Raw genomic sequence first — 17,978 nt, forward strand, 5'->3', positions numbered from 1 at the left:
AAGGAAATGGCAAACCACTCCAGTAGCTTTGCCAAGAGAACCCCAAATAGAGACTGGAGGAGTCAGATACAACTGCAGAACAACTAACTGACAACAAATATATGAAAGAGGAGCACAAAGTAATGTGAGGGGAGGTTCAGGGGATGTGCTAACAACTAACCCTTGAGGAATCAGGACGTGACACTTGATCTGAGCCTTAAATAGATCTAAGGGTCAGGAAAATCCCTGCTGATTAAGGAAAAATGTACTTTAAAAATGCTAATTTTATGCTAAAAGTAGTAAGAACTACTAAAGCAATAGCATTTGATTATTTCTTTTGGTTTCTCTGTTTCACTTGGAATTTCATATTTCTTAGTGTTAGAACGTATGTGTAGCTACAAAAAGTATACACTACAAACCCCAGTGCTGTCCTGCAACACTGGAGGAAATACTGCCATTACACCAAAACACCAAAACACCAAAACACCAAAACACCAAAGCAAATCATTCCTTTGAAGTGCTCGCAGGCAGGGCTTAAGATGTGAACCCTCAGCTCAATCACTCAATCAATCAAAATTTATTAGCTCCTGCTACACATGCCAGGGACCGTGCTAAGCACTGGGGATAGAAAAGAGGCAAAAGAAATCTCTGCCCTCAAGAAGCTTACAATCTAATGAGGCAGACAACAAGCAAATAGAAATATGTACAAACTACATACAAGATAAATAGGAAATAATTAAAAGAGGGAAGGCACTAGAATTAAGAGGGGTTGGGAAAGCCTTCTTTTAGATATGAAGATGAGATTTTAGTTAGAACTTAAAGGAAGCCAGGGAAGCCAGTGGGAGCTGGGGAGGGAGTGCATTGCAGGTGTTGGGGAATGCTCAAAGCCAAAAGATGGAATATCTTGTTTGTGGAAGAGCCGGGAGGTCAGGGTCACTGGATCAAAAAGTACTTGGTAGGGAGTAAGGTAAAATAAGAAGACTGGAAAGGTAGGGGTTCTCTCTCTCTCTCTTTCTTTTTCTTTCTTTCTTTCTTTCTTTCTTTCTTTCTTTCTTTCTTTCTTTCTTTCTTTCTTTCTTTCTTTCTTTCTTTCTTTCCTTCCTTCCTTCCTTCCTTCCTTCCTTCCTTCCTTCCTTCTTTGTTTCTTTGTTTCTTTCTTTCCTTCCTTTCCTTCCTTCCTTCCTTCCTTCCTTCCTTCCTTCCTTCCTCTCTCTCACTCCCCCCTCTTTTTTTCCTTCCTTCCTTCCTTCCTTCCTTCCTTCTTTCTTTTTTTTTTTTACAAGTGAACCTTCATCTATAATCTGATTGCTCAAGAAAAAGTCACATTCAACATATTGATTTTAGTTTATGTGATCTGTAATATTTAGCCTTCTCTCCTTCAGGGTAGGCTGCCTTATTCTTCTGATAAGGTTTTCTGAGGGGAAAAATCCTAGATCATGTTCATGAATAATAAGTTCAAAGTATTTCTATGCTTTTGCTTGCTCCCCCAAGCTTTGGGAAACTGATAGAACCAAGGTGGGTGGGTGCTTTTGAAAGAAAAAACGTAGACAAAATGGTCGTTGGTATGAGGCAAGCTGCTTTTGACTTGTGGCCTCTTTTATTATTAAAGTCCTTGGAAGGGACTTTAGTTAGCAAGGCATGGGCAGGCTCAGGAACAAGTGGGAAGAGAGAAGCTATCAGAACACAGTGACCAGCAGTCATACTAAGTAGGAAGGGAATAGTACAGTGTTTTCAGAGTTGCAGAGGGCCAACGTCATCCCATGCCTGAAGGTGAAGCTTCTCTATTTATTATATTTTTTCAATTCTAAACCTAAATACCAACCAAAAAATAAGCATTTTTACATGCAAATAGAACTTCTTGTGTTCTACTGTATGTGAAACCACAAATCTCATTTCCGTAGTGTTTGCTTTTTTTTTTTTTTAAAGCACATAATAAATTTAACCCATTACTTTAAAAATTGTCTTACTGGTCTATGTTTCCTTAAGAATTCCCTTCTCTACTCCTTTTAAAATGTTTCATTGGCCCCTTTTCTTCTGTTTTTGGGCGTCGCCATCACTATATTATCCTCTTCTCAAACCCCTCTTTCTGTCCTCCCATCCCTTAAAAACCAACAACAAGGAACCTTTGTAACAAATAAGAATAGTCACACAAAACAAATCCACATTGTGGCCATGGCCCATAAGATCCTTTTTTTCCTCTCAGGATATGGGAAATACACTTCATTATGGTTTCTCTAGAAATTCCGTCGGTCATTACTTTGGTCAGAGTTCTTTCAGAGAGGGCAGCTAGGTGGCACAGTGGGTAGAGCACTGACCCTGAAGTCAGAAGGACCTGAGTTCAAATCTGGCCTCAGAGCAAACAGTTGCCACTTACTAGCTGTGTGACCCTGGGCAAGTCACTTAGCCCCAACTGCCTTAAAAAAAAAACCAGAATTCTTTCAGAGTTGTGGTGGTTGTCATTTTGACAGTTTTTTATAATTGCCATTGTGCAAGTTCTTCTGGTTCTGCTCACTTCACTCTGGATCAGTTCCTTCCTAGGAGTCTCTGAAATGATATCTTTCCTCATTTCTTATGGAGCAATGACATCCTATTACATTCATATACCACTGTTCGTTCATCAGTTCCTTAATTGAGAGGTACTTCTTTTGTTTCCAGATCTTTTCTTTTCTTTTTCTTTAATCATGCGGCCTCATTATTAAGGTGTAATCTTGCATCTAGGTTGTATATAGAATGCTGGCCCTGGATTCAGGAAGGCCTGACTCCAAATCCTACCTCTGACACTTACTAGCTGTGTGACTCTGGAAAAGTCACTTAACATTTCTCAGCCTCAGTATCCTCATCTCTAAAATGGGGATAATTATAGCTGTAACGATCAAATGGGATAACATATGCAAAGCACTTTGCAAACCTTGATGTGCTATGGAATATGCTATATAATAGTGTTTAAATGCAAGCTATTATTTATTGTTATTATGGAAAGTGGCTGTCGGACCGAAAAAACACATTAACTTGTACAGAAGGCCACTTTCTAGTACAAAATCCCTACTTACTTCTGACCTCACTTTGTCTCCAGTGTTTGGTGAGGCTGGTGAGCTCTCCTATTGTCAGACTGGTTGCATAGAAGTATATTAAGTTAGATTTATACCAGGGGTGCTTTTGCACTGGCATCCCTCATGTTGTTCAGCCCTTTTGGTTGTGTCTGACTCTCTGTGGCCCCATTTGGAGTTTTCTTGGCAAAGATACTGCAGTGGTTTGCCCTTTTCTTCTCCAACTCATTTTACAGATAAGGAAACTGAGGCAAACAGGGTTAAGTGACTTTCCCAGGGTTACATAGCTAGTAAGGATCTGAAGCTGGATTTGAACTCAGGTCTTCCTGACTCTACCCACTGTTCCGCCTAGCTACCCTGGCACCCCTCATTCTTGGAATGAATTCCTTCTTTACTTCTGCCTCTTAGATTCCCGAAAAGTTTCATTTCAATGCTTAGCTCGAGCACCACCTTCTATTACCTATGCCTTCTATGCCTTTACTGATCCCCCTCTTCCCTCACACCCCACAGCCGACATTAAAGGTATAAACATAGGCAAGGAGGAGATAAAACTATCCGACTCTTTTTATTTGCTAATGACATGATGGTTTGCTTAGAAAACCTGAAAGAATCAGCGATGGAACAGAGAACAGACACAACAAAATATCAGGATTAAAAAAAACACAGAGTAATAGCATTTCTACATAGCAATAACAAAATTCAGGAAAAAATAATGGACAAGGAAACTATATTCAGGGCAACTATAAAATGTGTAAAATATCTTAAAGTCAGTGTGAGTCATGTTTTTGCCAAGAAGAGAAATTTGGCAGTCAAAGACAACACCCATGGATTGTAAACTCATTTATAAAAGAGTCTCTAGTGGCAGTACGGCAGAGAGGATAGAGAGGTAGCCTCCAGAGTCACAAAGCCCTAGGTTCAAGTCCCATCTCAGACAGGCACTGGATGTGTCACCCTGAGCAAGTCACTCAATCTCTTAGTGACCCAGGCAAGTCATCAAGACTACATGTTTCCGAGAAGGTGTTGTTAGCGGTGGCATTCTTCCCTAGAAGCTCCCTACACAGGTGAAACCACAGGTCCAGTTAAAAAAATAGAGGTGGATGGTGAAATTATTATGAACAGTGGCATTTAACCTCATAAAATAAGGTAAATCAGTGGAGAAAGAATATAAAATCTTTAGGAGAACTATGATGAAGGCCATTACCCACCTCCCACCAGCAAGGTATAGAAGGATTCTTACAAGACGGGCTATGATCACTTTGTGGATTTGTTTTGTTTGACTCTGCTTATTTGTTGTTATTGTTTTTTTAATATACATTTAAAAATTTTTTTTAAATCTGAAAATACATCAAAAAAGAGTATTTCCCTATACACAAGAAAACTGTTTTTATATGAAACTGTAAATCTCCATTTCATACTGCTTGCTTTTTTAAAAGTCTATGATAAATTCTGCATATTACTTTCAAAGATGTCCTGCTTGTCTGTTCTCATTTGTGCATTTACAATGGCCTTTTTTTTTGTGCTACCATTGCTCTTTCTTTCTCTCTCTCTCTCTCTCTCTCTCTCTCTCTCTCTCTCTCTCTCTCTCTCTCTCTCTCTCCTCCAACTCTCCCACCTTGCTCAGTGAATGTATATATGTATGTGTGGGAGGTGGGGCAGTGAAAGGTTGAATGAAAGTACAATCAGTACTAGTTCATATCAGTGCTAGAAAGGTGACCAGGGAGATGTTTCACTGGGAGAGAACCAGGTCTCAGTGAAAGCCAGAAGATGGAAGGAGTGGGAAAGATTAAAAAAAAATTAAGATGCAAGTAAGTCATTAACTATGGAGGAGATATTCCAAAGAACACAGTGGAATGGGTATATAGCTTTAGAATAGAACATTGCAGATGGTTGAAGGGAATGGGAACACGGGTGTGAGATGTGGGGAATAGAGAACAGGGTTTGAATGATGTTAGCTAAGAATCATTGGCATTGAGAGGGTATGGCCTTGTTGAAGTTTCTTAATCATTCAGGTATTAGTTCAGGTAGGTTATCAACATCTCTTAGAGGTATGGCCTCCAGGTGTCAAGGTGACCATTGCGGGAAGCTGCTGGAATTACAGCTGAGGATTTCTATTTCCCAAATGCAATATAGCACATTCTCTTTATTCTATCCAATTTGGGGTCTTTATCATTATAGATCTGTAGTACTTGTTGAAGACAAATGTACAAATGATTTAAATTCAAGGAGCTACCCATTCAACTGCTTCTTATAGATAGGACAATAGGCCTTTTTCAACCACTTAAGTTTCTTATGTAGGCTGTGAAGTCAATCTCTTATGAGTGCTCCTGAATCTCTTTGAGGAGGCTGTATGTTACTGGGGATTTAATTTGATTAATACAATATAACCTGTAAATAGGAAGATCTGGAAGACCTATCTTTCTACAGTGTGAAAGTCAATAACACTAAGCACTTTGTTGTGCAATAAAAGTTAAAAATTAATGTTGCAATTGTGTCCTTAGTTTAGTATTCTTAGCCTCTCTGAACTCCCTTGTATCAGGGATCAAATCAATATAGGGTAGCTACTTAAATCTCCCCAAAACTCACAACTGGTAATGAGATTGGTAGAAGGAATGAAAATTAAACAAATGAAGGAAGGAAGAAAATTGCTGGGATCAGGAGTCTTCTTTTGATTAGCAGGAGAAACTCAACTTTGTAAGACCTTCTTCAAGAAGAGTGCCTATACATTAATTGAGTGCTTATATGTTAGTGTGTCTTTGAAAATGTGGCAAAAATTCCTCCAATAAATTGTAGGTCTTCAATCTTGTCTAGTTTCTTTTCCTGTCCTCATCTTTTATAGCTTTATTCCAACTATCTTCTAGCTCACCGTGGATTGAAATGTTGAGAGCAGTGATAAACAAAGTCTGTTATAGTTAATTATAGGAAAAAGGATCAGAAAAGTTGCATTTTTTTTTCAGCCTGTTTATTGTCTTGCTTCTAGTTTATCCATGAAAATCTTTCAGATCTTGGGTCAAGTTTTCAGCAGACTCATTTTCTGTTCTCTTGCTCTTTGATGTTCTATGAAGCAATTCTATGTATAGTCTTATACAATCCTCTTCCATAAAATTTTAGAAATGAGTTTTTATGCTTACAGCTATTTTGCCGTTGGCTTCTGTGTCTTTTTATTTAGCAAGAAGATAAAATATTTGCTGAATGAAGGGGTTTCTGGCTCTTTGGGTTTTCTTATTGTGGTGATTGCTTTATATTGTTTATATCTCTATAGGAAATAGTAATAGCCTATGTCAATGTCGTTTTCTTTATCCATTTCCCATTTTTTTGGTAGGTGCTGTGCTCTACCATAAAGCAGAGTTGAAGTAGATCAAAAGAAATGTGAGATGTGTAAATTTAGAGAATCTACCCCAAAGGTTCATATGGATTGTTTGTGCCCGACCTGTGGAAGAGCATTCCAAGCTTATATTGGTCTGATCAGCCACAGTTGGATACACTGTACCTTAACTACAACATAGTGATGTCATTAAAGTAGACCCAGGGTCACTTTAGAGGGAAAGCAATTGCAATTAGGGGGATCAGGAAAGGACTCCTATATCAGTTGGTGCTTGACATGAGTCTTAAAGGAAACTGGGGATTTTAAAAGGTAGAAGGGAGGAAAGAGAGAATTGCAGGTGTGGGACTTGAAAGGCCTAGAGAGAGGAGATGGAGTTGTTTGTGAAGAATAAGCAAGTAGGCAAGTATGACTATACCACATAATCCCTATGCACTGCAAAAGGGGAGAGCCTTACCTTTTCCTTTCAGTCAGTAGATCAGTCAACAAGCATTTATTAAGTACATATTATATGTCAGGCACTGTGTTAAGCTCTGAGGATATAAAGAAAGACAAAAAACACAATCCCTGCCCTCAAGGGACTTATCTTCTATATAGCCATGTACATTATATACACACATATGTATGTGTATATATACATGCATGTACATGTATATGCATGTATCTATGAATACATATGCAATATAAACATACATAAACACACACACACACACACACACATATATATATATGTCTGTGTGTATAGTTGAGAATGACATGGATTTTTGGAGTCCGGGTGGGTTGGCTGAGGGAATGGCAATGTTAGAAAAGTTTGGAAAAGAAGAAGGATTGGTGGAGGTGAAAAAGAGATAATGAGTTCAGCTTTGGACATATTTGAGTTTGAGATATCTATGAGATACACAGTGTGAGTTGTTCAAAAGGTAATTAGTGTGGGGCAGCTAGGTGGCGCAGTGGATAGAGCAGTGGCCCTGGATTCAGGAGGACCTGAGTTCAAATCCTGCCTCAGACACATAACACTTACTAGCTGTGTGACCCTGGGCAAGTCACTTAACCCCATTGCTTACCCCCCCCCAAAAAAAAAGGTAATTAGTGATGCCAGATTAGAACTCATATGAGAGACTAGGACTGGATATATAGATCTGGCAATCATCTGAATAGAGATGATTGAACTCATGGGAGCTGATGAGATCATTAAGCAAGACAGAATGGATGGAAAAGCTAAGATGGTCAGGACAGAATCTTAGGGGATACCTATGCATAGTGGGCATTACTTAGTTGAAGATACAGGAAAGTAGACTAAGAAAGATCTGTCAGAAAAGTAGGAGGAGAACCACAATAGAGCTATGTCATGAAAACCCAGAAAAAAAGAGATAATACAGGAGAAGGTGATCAACATTATCAAAGGCTATAGATCAAGAAGGATAAAGACTGAGAAAAGTCTATTAGATTTTACAGTTAAGAGATCATTGGGCCCAACAGTGGTCAAAGGATATGAACTAAACAGCTCCTAAAAAAGAATTGGAAACTACTAGCAACCATATAAAATGATGCTCCAGATTACTAATGATAAGAGAAATGCAAATGAAAACAGCCCTAAAGTTTTTCCTCATACCCAGAAAATTGTTAAAGAAGACAAAAGATTAGAATAGTCAATGTTGGAGGGATTGTAAAAAGACTTGCCCATCAGTGTATTGTTAGCAGAGTTGCAAATCAGAACAGCCATTTTGGAAAGTAATTTAGAATTGTGCAAATGAAGGTACCAAAATGTCTGTATCTTTTGACCCAGAGATTCTACTACTAGACTTATACCTCCAAAAAGGTCGATGAGAAGAAAGACTCTGTATTTGTCAAAATATTTATAGCCTTAGTATTTATAGTAGCAAAGAATTGGAAGCAAAGTAGATGCCCATTGATTCGGGAATGACTAAATAAATTGTGATACATGAATGTAATATTATTGTGCTTTAAGAAATTATGAATACAGAAAAAGATGAAAAGATTTATACAAACTGATGCATATCCAAGAAAATAATATACACAATGACAACAACAATGTAAATGTAAAAACCAATCAAGAGCGAATGTTATAAAATTACAAAGAACAAGCCTGGCTTCAAAGAAGAGAGAAGAGAAGACTTAACCCCCTCACTCCTTTGCAGAAGTGGCAGGTACCCAGATGTGACACACTGAATAGTTTTCAGAATTTTTGGATGTCTTGATAAGTTCTGCTGATTTTTCTCTTCTTCCTCTTTTTCTTTCTTTGAAAAATATTATTTGTTATATGGTTCTCCAGGAGAGAGTAGGGGGAAAGATATTGGGAAAAATTTTGGTTATGCATGAAACAGAAGATATCAACTGCTATTTTTAAAAAGAGATAATTGGTAAATTGGATCAAATGGCTGCATTTGAATGATGAGGTTAGAAGCCAGATTTCAGAGGGTTTCCACAAGAGCCATAGGAGAGGAGATGGAAGTACCAATTGTAGATGACTTTCTCAAGGAGTTTAGCCATGGAAGGGAGGAGAGAGATAGGATGCTAGCTAGCAGGGATAATTGGATGAAGGGAGAAGTTGTTTTTATATTTTTGTTTTGTTTTTGTTTTTTAGGATGGAGGAGGCATGTGCATATTTGTAGGCAGCAGGAAAGCAATCAGTAGTATGGGGAGATTAAAGATTACAGAGGGAGTACGGATGATAGAGGGGGCAATCTTCTGGAGAAGACTACATGGAATGATGGTGTCAAGGGTTCATGTAGATGGGGTTTTCCTTAGCAAGGAGAAAGTCTACCTGTTATAGTGAGGTAGGCAGATATCGGAGAAAGAGGGCTGGATGAGATGGGAGGAAAGGAGAAGTGGGAACTCTTGACTTTTTTTTTTTCATAAGGTATGAGGTAAGGTCCTCAGCTTTGAGGGTGGGAGGAGTGAGTACTTGGGGGCTTGAAGAAAGATGACAATGTTTGAAGTAGCTGCTATGGTAAGTGGGATAACAAACTGATTAGGGAGATATAAAAGTGTTTACCCATATCACACCTTTCAATCTTCTTTGATTATTTAATCTAGTCCTTGGGGACTTTCTTTCCAAGGTTTAAAACTTGAAATCATTTTGTTTTCTCTCTCCTGACTTTAACTTCCCTATATTGCTTTGTAAACATTAAACTTTAAACTATTTGAGGATAATTTGATACATCCTTGTTAATGCAGTTTAATAGCTATTTGCCTTGGTTTTATTCATTCTATACACCCATTAAGAAATGATTCATTGTTTTGCTTTTTTTTCAGCCAAAACTCTGGGCACCTCTGGCTGCAGCGAATGATTAGTGAATAACTTTTGGAATAGAACCAGTCTGAAGAGTATCAGTAGAGATTAGTCAATTTCATTTTTGAGGGTAGAACATTGAGAGTCCTTATCAAGTTATTTAGCCTCATCTGGGTCTCATTTCCTTATCTATGAAATGAAAAAGGTAGACTATTTTGCAGTGCCAACATTTTCTGATCTGTGAATCTAATGGCTTCCTGGATATTTCTACCACTACTCCTTCCTCATCCCCTTCCCACCAGAATTTGGACTTTGCCTCCAGAACCCTAGGCTCTGACAAATGAACATTTGCCTTGTCTTGGTTGTGACCCAGGCCACCATGCCAAATCCCAGCAATTTCTAAATCATGTTGCCTTCACTCTGGTTATGCTTATTATCCCTCTCCTATCAGAACTCAGACTCTGCCCTCCTGATATATTGGGCTTTGACAGTTGAGCTTTCATCTTATCTTGTCTGGAACCAGGCCGCTATTCCACATGACCATTCTTGGACATTTCTAACCCATGCCATCGTGTGCAGAAATCCATTCCTCCACCATTTCTAGTTTTTATTTATGTCTTCTCCCATTAGAATAAAAGTTCTTTGAGAACGAGGATTGTCTTGCTTGTATTTGTATCACCAACACTTAGGATAGTGTAAACTAGAATATATATTAAGTCTATGGTAAGTGCATAAAAATGCTCTTTCCATTCAATCATTGTAAGGTGAAGGTTATTAATCCCTACTTTAATGTTTTTAAGCCTCAGGTACAGGATTGTCCCTTGCTGTTCTTTGTTATAGGAGGTGAAAAGCAATTCTGGGAATTTCATAAGATTCTTAGAGAAGGGATAAGAGTTAGGGGGAGTCAAGGCACTCTGTCTCTTCTTGAGGTTCCCCCAAGAGTTATATAAACAGTTTCTCTTAACACTGTAACACTCTTGAAAGAAAAATGAGATCCAAGAAGTCTCCAGCTGTCTTCGCTCTTTCTGCAACAGCTGTTAAATGGGTGGGTGTTGAAGTGTCTTATCTTGTATTGAACCAATATGACTTGACTTTCCTGTCTACTCTGGGATTGGTGCCAGTAATTTCAATCTTGTTTTTGGCAGATTTATTTTTCCTTCTAATTTGTCAGGATTACTTGTTATCTGTTAGGAATTTCATGTTAAAAAAAAAAACAAAGGTAGATTTGTTTATTATGCAAGATTGATTTTCCCTTTTGAATTTGGGAATGAGTGCTACTAACCACTTCACATTCTTATAGCACTTTAATGTTTACAAAACACTTTGCTCATAAAAAAGTTGTGAGGCAAGGCAGGTAGTTCGAATATTATTATCCACACTTCACAGATGAGGAACGTGAGGTTCAGAGGTGAAGTGACTTGAAAGCGGCCCTTTCCCAGTGCTATGAATTATCATGGTTTGGTCCCCAGCTTCCCTGGGGAGTCAGTCACTATGCTGCAGAAGTAGCAATAGTCCTAGCTACAGAGTAATTGGGGAAAAACGTCTTCAGTATGAAGAAATACTGGGGACTAGGAAGTAAGAAAGACCCTGGCAGAACTGCTGAGACTTTACACTCCCCTGCCTCTGCCCCTCCTTTGTTTGCGGTTCTGCAAAGCTCAGGCAATCCACGCCTGGACAGAACTCCATCTCTTCTTTTCCCATGGAAGGGCCCAGTGCCCTGGACATGAAGGGTTCTGGATGTACCAACCTTCCCTGCTTAAGGGAGGGAAATCAGCCTTATTTATAAAATGATTTAATACTGACTTCAGGAGTGACCTCAGTGGATAGTACCCCAGGCTGCCACAGTGGTTACTGCTTGGGTCCCTTTCTCCAAGTCATTTTTATCATATTCTGCTCCAGGCCATGTTTTTCTGAATTTTATGAGCCTGTGACCTGGGATAGAATCAAAATTCTGTTATTATTTTGATCTTATCTACACAATCAATTCCTGACAAATTTGGAGTGGGGATTTAAAATGAAAGGGGATATATGGCTCTACAAGGGCAACTGGACCAGGGTGCAGGGTTTCAATTTTCTTCCCTGTGGGTGGATTGGTGGGTCCCCACCCTCCCCTTTCCCCACCACAATGCTGTTGCCATGGCTTAACTGTTTTATTCTTGTGCCCCTCTACAAACAATCCCAGAGGCTTGACAGCTCTAAAGAGGCAGATGTTGCTTCTGCAAGTGATAACTCTTGGTTAATGAAGAACAAGGAACAGGTGGGAAGTACAAGAAGGGGGGAGGGGGAGAGAGAGGAGGAGAGGAGGGAGGGAGAAAGAGAGAAAGACAGAGACAGAGGCAGACAGAGAGAGACAGAGAGACAGAGAAACAGAGAGAGACAAAGAGAGAGACAGAGAGACAGAAGGAGAGGGGGGAAGAGATAGGAAGGAGAGGGAAAAGGAAGAGTAAAGAGGAGAGGGGGAGGGAGAAGAAGGGAGGGAGAAAGAAAGGGAGGAAGAGAGAAAGAGAGGGAGGAAGAGAAGGGGGAGGGAGCAGGAAAGAAGGGGAAAGAGGAAGAGATATGGGGGGGTCACGACCGGGAGACTTGTGGCAAAACCGTGTGATTTAATTTTTAGGGAGTGGAAACATCTGTATAAGGGTAATGTGGGATATCACTGGAACAACATATCCTCTGGGATCCTTCCTGCACAATTAGCTTTTCTGGGTCTCGGTTTCCTCATCTGTAAAATGAGAGGAGTTGGACTGGATTATTACTAATGTTCCTTCTAGCCTTAGCATTCTGTGAATGTCTAATTCTAATATTTGTGTAGTACCTGTCACCTGTAAAGCTAAAACTTCCTATTGTCAGAGACAGATACAATTATGGAATTACAAGACATCAGTGGGTGGTGGCCATCCTACTGGATGAGATTATTGAAGAAAAGAATGAGAAATACTTTCTGGCTACTTATATTTTATTTGGATGATAATCTATCAATGTGAACATTGACAATATTCCAATAAAACATAAGCTCCTTGAGGGAAGGGATAGTTTCATTTTTGGTTTGGATCCCTAACACTTTCAGTTCTAAGATTCTATACCTCGGCATTCTGTTGGATCTTGGTCTTCGGCAAACATATCATGGAGATTCAACATCATCACTTGCTCCTGGCTCCTGATGAATTTTCACAGAACAGAACTTAATAAACTGTGCCCCTCAGGCAAGTATCCTCTACCTGCTAGTCTCCCTCCCCAACTCCCCCAGCTCTCCTCACTCCTGCGCCAGCCTTTGCCCTGTTCCAGGGGCTGGGAGGAGGGTTGAAAGGCACTTATAAAATTGCAACTTGTTTAAAGATCACAGCCTGGAGTAAGCTATTGAAGGTGGCTTGAGCCGGTGATTATACATTTAGTGGAAGGTGCTTTTAGATCAGCAGAAACGCATTTAGGGACTTTGTCTACAAGCCAAATGATCACTGAGATGTTTTGTTTTTACCCTGATTAAGTTGCTGCTAAACATTATTTCTATAGTATTGTACCTATGAAAGATGCTTTACAATAACCATTAGGTCTTTCTACTAATCACTACCTTTTTTAAGGTGAAGAAAAAATAGAATTAGTACTTCACTTCTATCACCGAGGTTAATGAAGATTGATATAGTGAAGAGTGCTCTAGATTTGACTTCAGAAAGTCCTGGGTTAAAAACCCTAAGATCCTTACTATATATATACATACATACACACATATATATATACTGATAGGCCTCAATTTATCAACACACATTGATAAGCCTCAATTTCCTTATCTGTTAAAATGGGGATATTATTTACCCCAAAGTTTTTTTTTTTTTAATTTTTGGTGAGGCAGTTGAGGTTAAGTGACTTGGGTCACACATCTAGTTAGTATCAAGTGTCTGAGGCCAGTCCCCACAGGGTTTTTCCAATGAAAGTGTTTTGCAAGCCTTAAAATGCTAAGTAAATGACTTATTATTGTTAAATTGGTAACATGGGAGATTGTAGCTCTCTGTAGAATATTTTTTTTTAATGAAAAATCAGGAAAACATGTGGGGTGCCTGAATTGGAGAAAGCAGAATAAAAAGACTTGTCTGGAAGACTTTTCAAAGTTCTTTTCAAAAAAGTCTTTTGATTTACTTTGCCAAGTTTAGAACTCAAGTCACCAGAGATCTTCATTGGCTTTCCAAACTCATGTGACATCAGCTTCTGAGTTCCTACTTGCAGGTTCTTTCTTGGACTCTCAAAGAAAAAAAAATACCTCCAACTCAGAAAAGACAGCACTCCTGCTGCCGATGTGCCAGTAGGTGTTCTTAGGAGAATGAGAACTTTTTTCTTTCCTTAATCTTTGGTAATGACTTCCTGCCTCCGCATTAAAACATCCTGAAATTCTCTTTTAGAACATGCAATGAATGTCCTTTTCAATTCAGTTTGATACTTATTCGATGATTTGTCACTTTCAACTCTTATGGCCAAGGAATAGAGGCAAAAGGGAGAATGTCAGTGGATATCTTAATTGGCTGTGACTTAGAGGTTATTCTGACCACTGAAAAAGGATCATCCTTGGTATCTCACAGCCAAAATTATAAAGAAGCAGCTGTCAGCCTTTCAGAAGCACTCCTGCCTTCTTCCCTTCTCCTTGGAAACTGTTTTCTAGTTTGATGAGAGTAGTTACAGCAATATAATACCCCAGTGTGAGCCAGTTTCCCTGAGAGGCCTTATCACCCACTTACTAAAAACTTAACTACTTTTTCTTTTATTAAAACTCAACTGGCTCTTTTGTTGTCATCTGCCTTGGGAAGTTGACCCACTTACCCCCTGTCCTACTTCTACCCCCTCCCCATACAGTATTGGGAAATGGGAAGGAAAAAAAAATCAATGATCAATTTTAAACAACTCCTACCACCTCAATTCTCAAAAGAATGCTCTTGTAGCTGACTTCACCAATAGGATTTACCAGAAGCTCTGCTCCCTCTAAAGCCAGTAAAAAAAAATTAGGGCAGGAAGTAATTAATAACTGCTGCAAACAGAGTCTTAAGAGTATGGGCTTGAATTGTAAAGATTCCCACATTCAACTCACAGTACATTAACTTAAATAGGGTTACCAAAACATGACTTGAGGGAAAAAGACCTAGGCTGCAAGGAACTGTCTCATACAACTCCCTTCTTCCCATTCTACAGATTGGGAAACTAAGGCCCCAAGAAGGAAAATGACTTGCTTGAGGTCCCTGTCATAAGACAGTAAATGGCAGAGCTGTAATTTGAATTTGGCCCTTGTGACTCCCAGTTTAATGTCCTTTCAGCTGCACTGCCTTGCCTTTCTGACGGGTTTCAAAGGAGTCTAAAAGAAATAAAGTCAAGGAGGTAAAATCCCCAGGCCTGCTAAAAACACGTATGACTATTATTTTCACCTTTTTTCATGTTTTTTCCCCCTTTTGGTCTGTTTCTTCTTTCATAATTGTGACTAATATAGAAATATGTTTTATGTGATTGCATATATATAACCTATATCAAGTTTTAGGAAGAGGGTAAGGGAGGGAGAAAAATTTGGAATTCAAGATTGTGTAAAAATGAATGCTAAAAATTTTCTTTATATATAATTGGGAAAAATAAGATGCTATTAAAATTTTAAAAAAAGTAAAAACATCTGACTTGTATAACAAACTACTGGAGACAGCAAAATTGGAGGTGTGAAAATTCCAGATTTCTAAAAAAGTTAAACTGTTAAGCAGTCCTTCAATTTCAGAAAGAAATTTTCATTATATTACTTGAGCTACAACTTTCTCCTAATGAATGTATTAAAATTAAATTTAAACACATATTTTCCCATAAAACAGCAACAATAATCTGGAAACATTGAGAGTACGAACAAATCATTCTGCCAACAGATATCTGTAAGATAACTGAACCTTAAGACCTCTGGCTCCAGAAAAATTGGACCATAGAAACCATTGACATGCCCTTTTCAGCCTTCTTCTACACAAGGGGCTGAAACTTCCCAGGATTTTTCAGTCATCCTTATGAGTATCTATTGCACAATTATAGAGAAATATTTTTCTTTTTGTTTTTAGTTCTTTTGTCTGCTTCCTGAATTCCAGGTTGTCAGCTAAACACTCCTGGGAAGTTTTGATGAGGCATATACTAGGCAACCATATGCCAAGGCAGAGAATTCTCCAAGAAAGAGAGCTCTGGTGCATGCCAAGCCTATCTCCAGCCATTGCTCTTGGTACTGGCCTCTCTTCTCATTTCTATTCACCTCAGCTCTAGCAATGTCTTTCATTCAATGTAGGGCTTAGGTCAAGGTTTCAGGGGAAAATGAATTTCTTAAGCCAATCAATTTTTAATGAAGTTTTCAGGAAGCAATTTTTGGAGACTAATTCAAAATAAAACTCCATGTTAAAGTCTTACTCTGAGGCTGTGGTCTGGAGAGGAACATCTTTCTCAAAGGTTATACCACAGAGAACAGTAAGAGGTTCTATCAAGTTAGACAAGACTTCAGGTATGGGTGTTTACCATTTGACTCTGTGTCGTTGAATGATCAAGAAGCTGTCCTATCTAATTTCAGAATGGTTCGTCACAAGTAGGTGCTACTTTGGGAGGGAGCGGAACATAGCAACCTTTGAAGATTATCTACTAAGGTATATATTATAATAGTTGTAATGTGTCCCCAAAGAAGGAATAACCATGGTATTGAAATAATTCTCAAAGTAGTCATTAAAAGTGAAACACAAAATTTTATTGTGTTTTCTTATCTGTGCTGTTTGTCCATATTGATTATATTTGGACTGAGAGCAAAAACTCAGAGCAAAAACAGAGATGGGAATGGGGAGGGGGGTAGTAGTACAGAGGACAGTCCAATTATTAGTACAGTTGTGTCAGGAGCGGGGTTTTCCACATCCCAAAGAATCTTTTGCCTGCAGGATCAGAAAAGTAGGCCTTTCAGAGGGGTGACATTGTAAAGGGGTCCTTGGATTGTGGTGAGACCACAGGCTGATAGAAGAGCAGGAAGTGGGAGGAGGGGAGTAGGGGTATACTTCTTTGGATGGTGGTTCCCTGAGACAGACTTCCAATCACCCCACCTTCATTACAACTCTGGATTTGGGCATTGGGTGACATCACTTTTTTATTTGTTAATTATCAATTGCAGATACATTAAATTTGAACTACTCTTAATTATAGGCAATTATCAGCTATTGATGAGTCCCATATCAAGTCATTCGGAGCATGGAACTCAAGTTCTACATCATAAGAGTTGTTCTTAAGACTGTGTCTTCATGATAGACCCAAGATCAATGGAAAGTGTGAAAAACAGAAATAGTCAAAGCAGCCAATTTCATAGTCTTTAGGATGACTACATTAAACCAATATATTAGTTTTAACCAGCACCAATCCAGCTGATTCTACCATCTTCCTTCCCCTCTCAATTCAAAGCAGTTTAAGCATTTCTTCTGGCGGCTTTTGCTTTCTTGCAAAGGAAAGGAAGAGGAAAAGAAACATTTATATGGCACCTACTGTGCACCAGGGACTGTGTTAAGTACTTTGCAAATATTACATCATTTGATCCTCATAAGAACTCTGGGAGGTAGGAGCTATTATTATCCCCATTTTATAGATAAGGAAACTGAGGAAGATAGAACATAAGTGACTTGCCTAGGTTCATATAGCTAGGAAATCTGAGGCTGAATTTGAATGCAGGTATTCCTGACTCCAGGCCCAGCATTGTAGCTACTATGTTAGCTGCCCCAGCTGGTTGCATATTACTTGATTGGTGAACTTTGAAACCAAACCTATTCATGGGCTATTGACATGGTTCCTGTAATTTACTCAATCAAGATGCATGGAGGCCTTTTAACCCCACTAGGATAATTTTTAGCAGGGGGGCCATAGTTGACTCTGAGATGAAATGCTTGGAGGCTGGGGGTCCAATTTGAGCTGGGAACAAAATGAAAATGTGCTTTTAAGGTTTGCAGAATGTTTTACGTAAGTTATCTCAATTGATCCTCGTGTCAACTCTACAAGGTAGGAAACTACAGGTATTATTTTCCATGTTTTATAGATAAGGAAGCTGTGGCTTAAAGAGGCTAAGCAACTTGCCTATGGTAACATAGCTAGAAGGTACAATGGAAAGATTGCTGGGTCTTTAGTTAGAGGATCTGGGTTCAAATCTCAGCTTTGGCTTTTACCATGTAACTTTGGGCAAGTCATTTCACCTTTCCAAGATTCAGTTTTCTCATCTGCAAAATAAAAGTGTTGGACTAACTCTTGAATCTATATTCTAAGTGTCAGAGGCAGGTCTCCTCTGGCTTGGTCTCATCATTCTAGGAGTTTTTTAGAGAGTGCTCAATAAAGCACTGACATAAGAACCCAGGGAGAACCTGTCCATCTGCTTATC

The sequence above is a fragment of the Phascolarctos cinereus genome, unplaced genomic scaffold (genome assembly GCF_003287225.1).
Source record: "Phascolarctos cinereus isolate Bilbo 61053 unplaced genomic scaffold, phaCin_HiC Scaffold_4;HRSCAF=312, whole genome shotgun sequence".
Lineage (NCBI taxonomy): Eukaryota > Metazoa > Chordata > Mammalia > Diprotodontia > Phascolarctidae > Phascolarctos > Phascolarctos cinereus.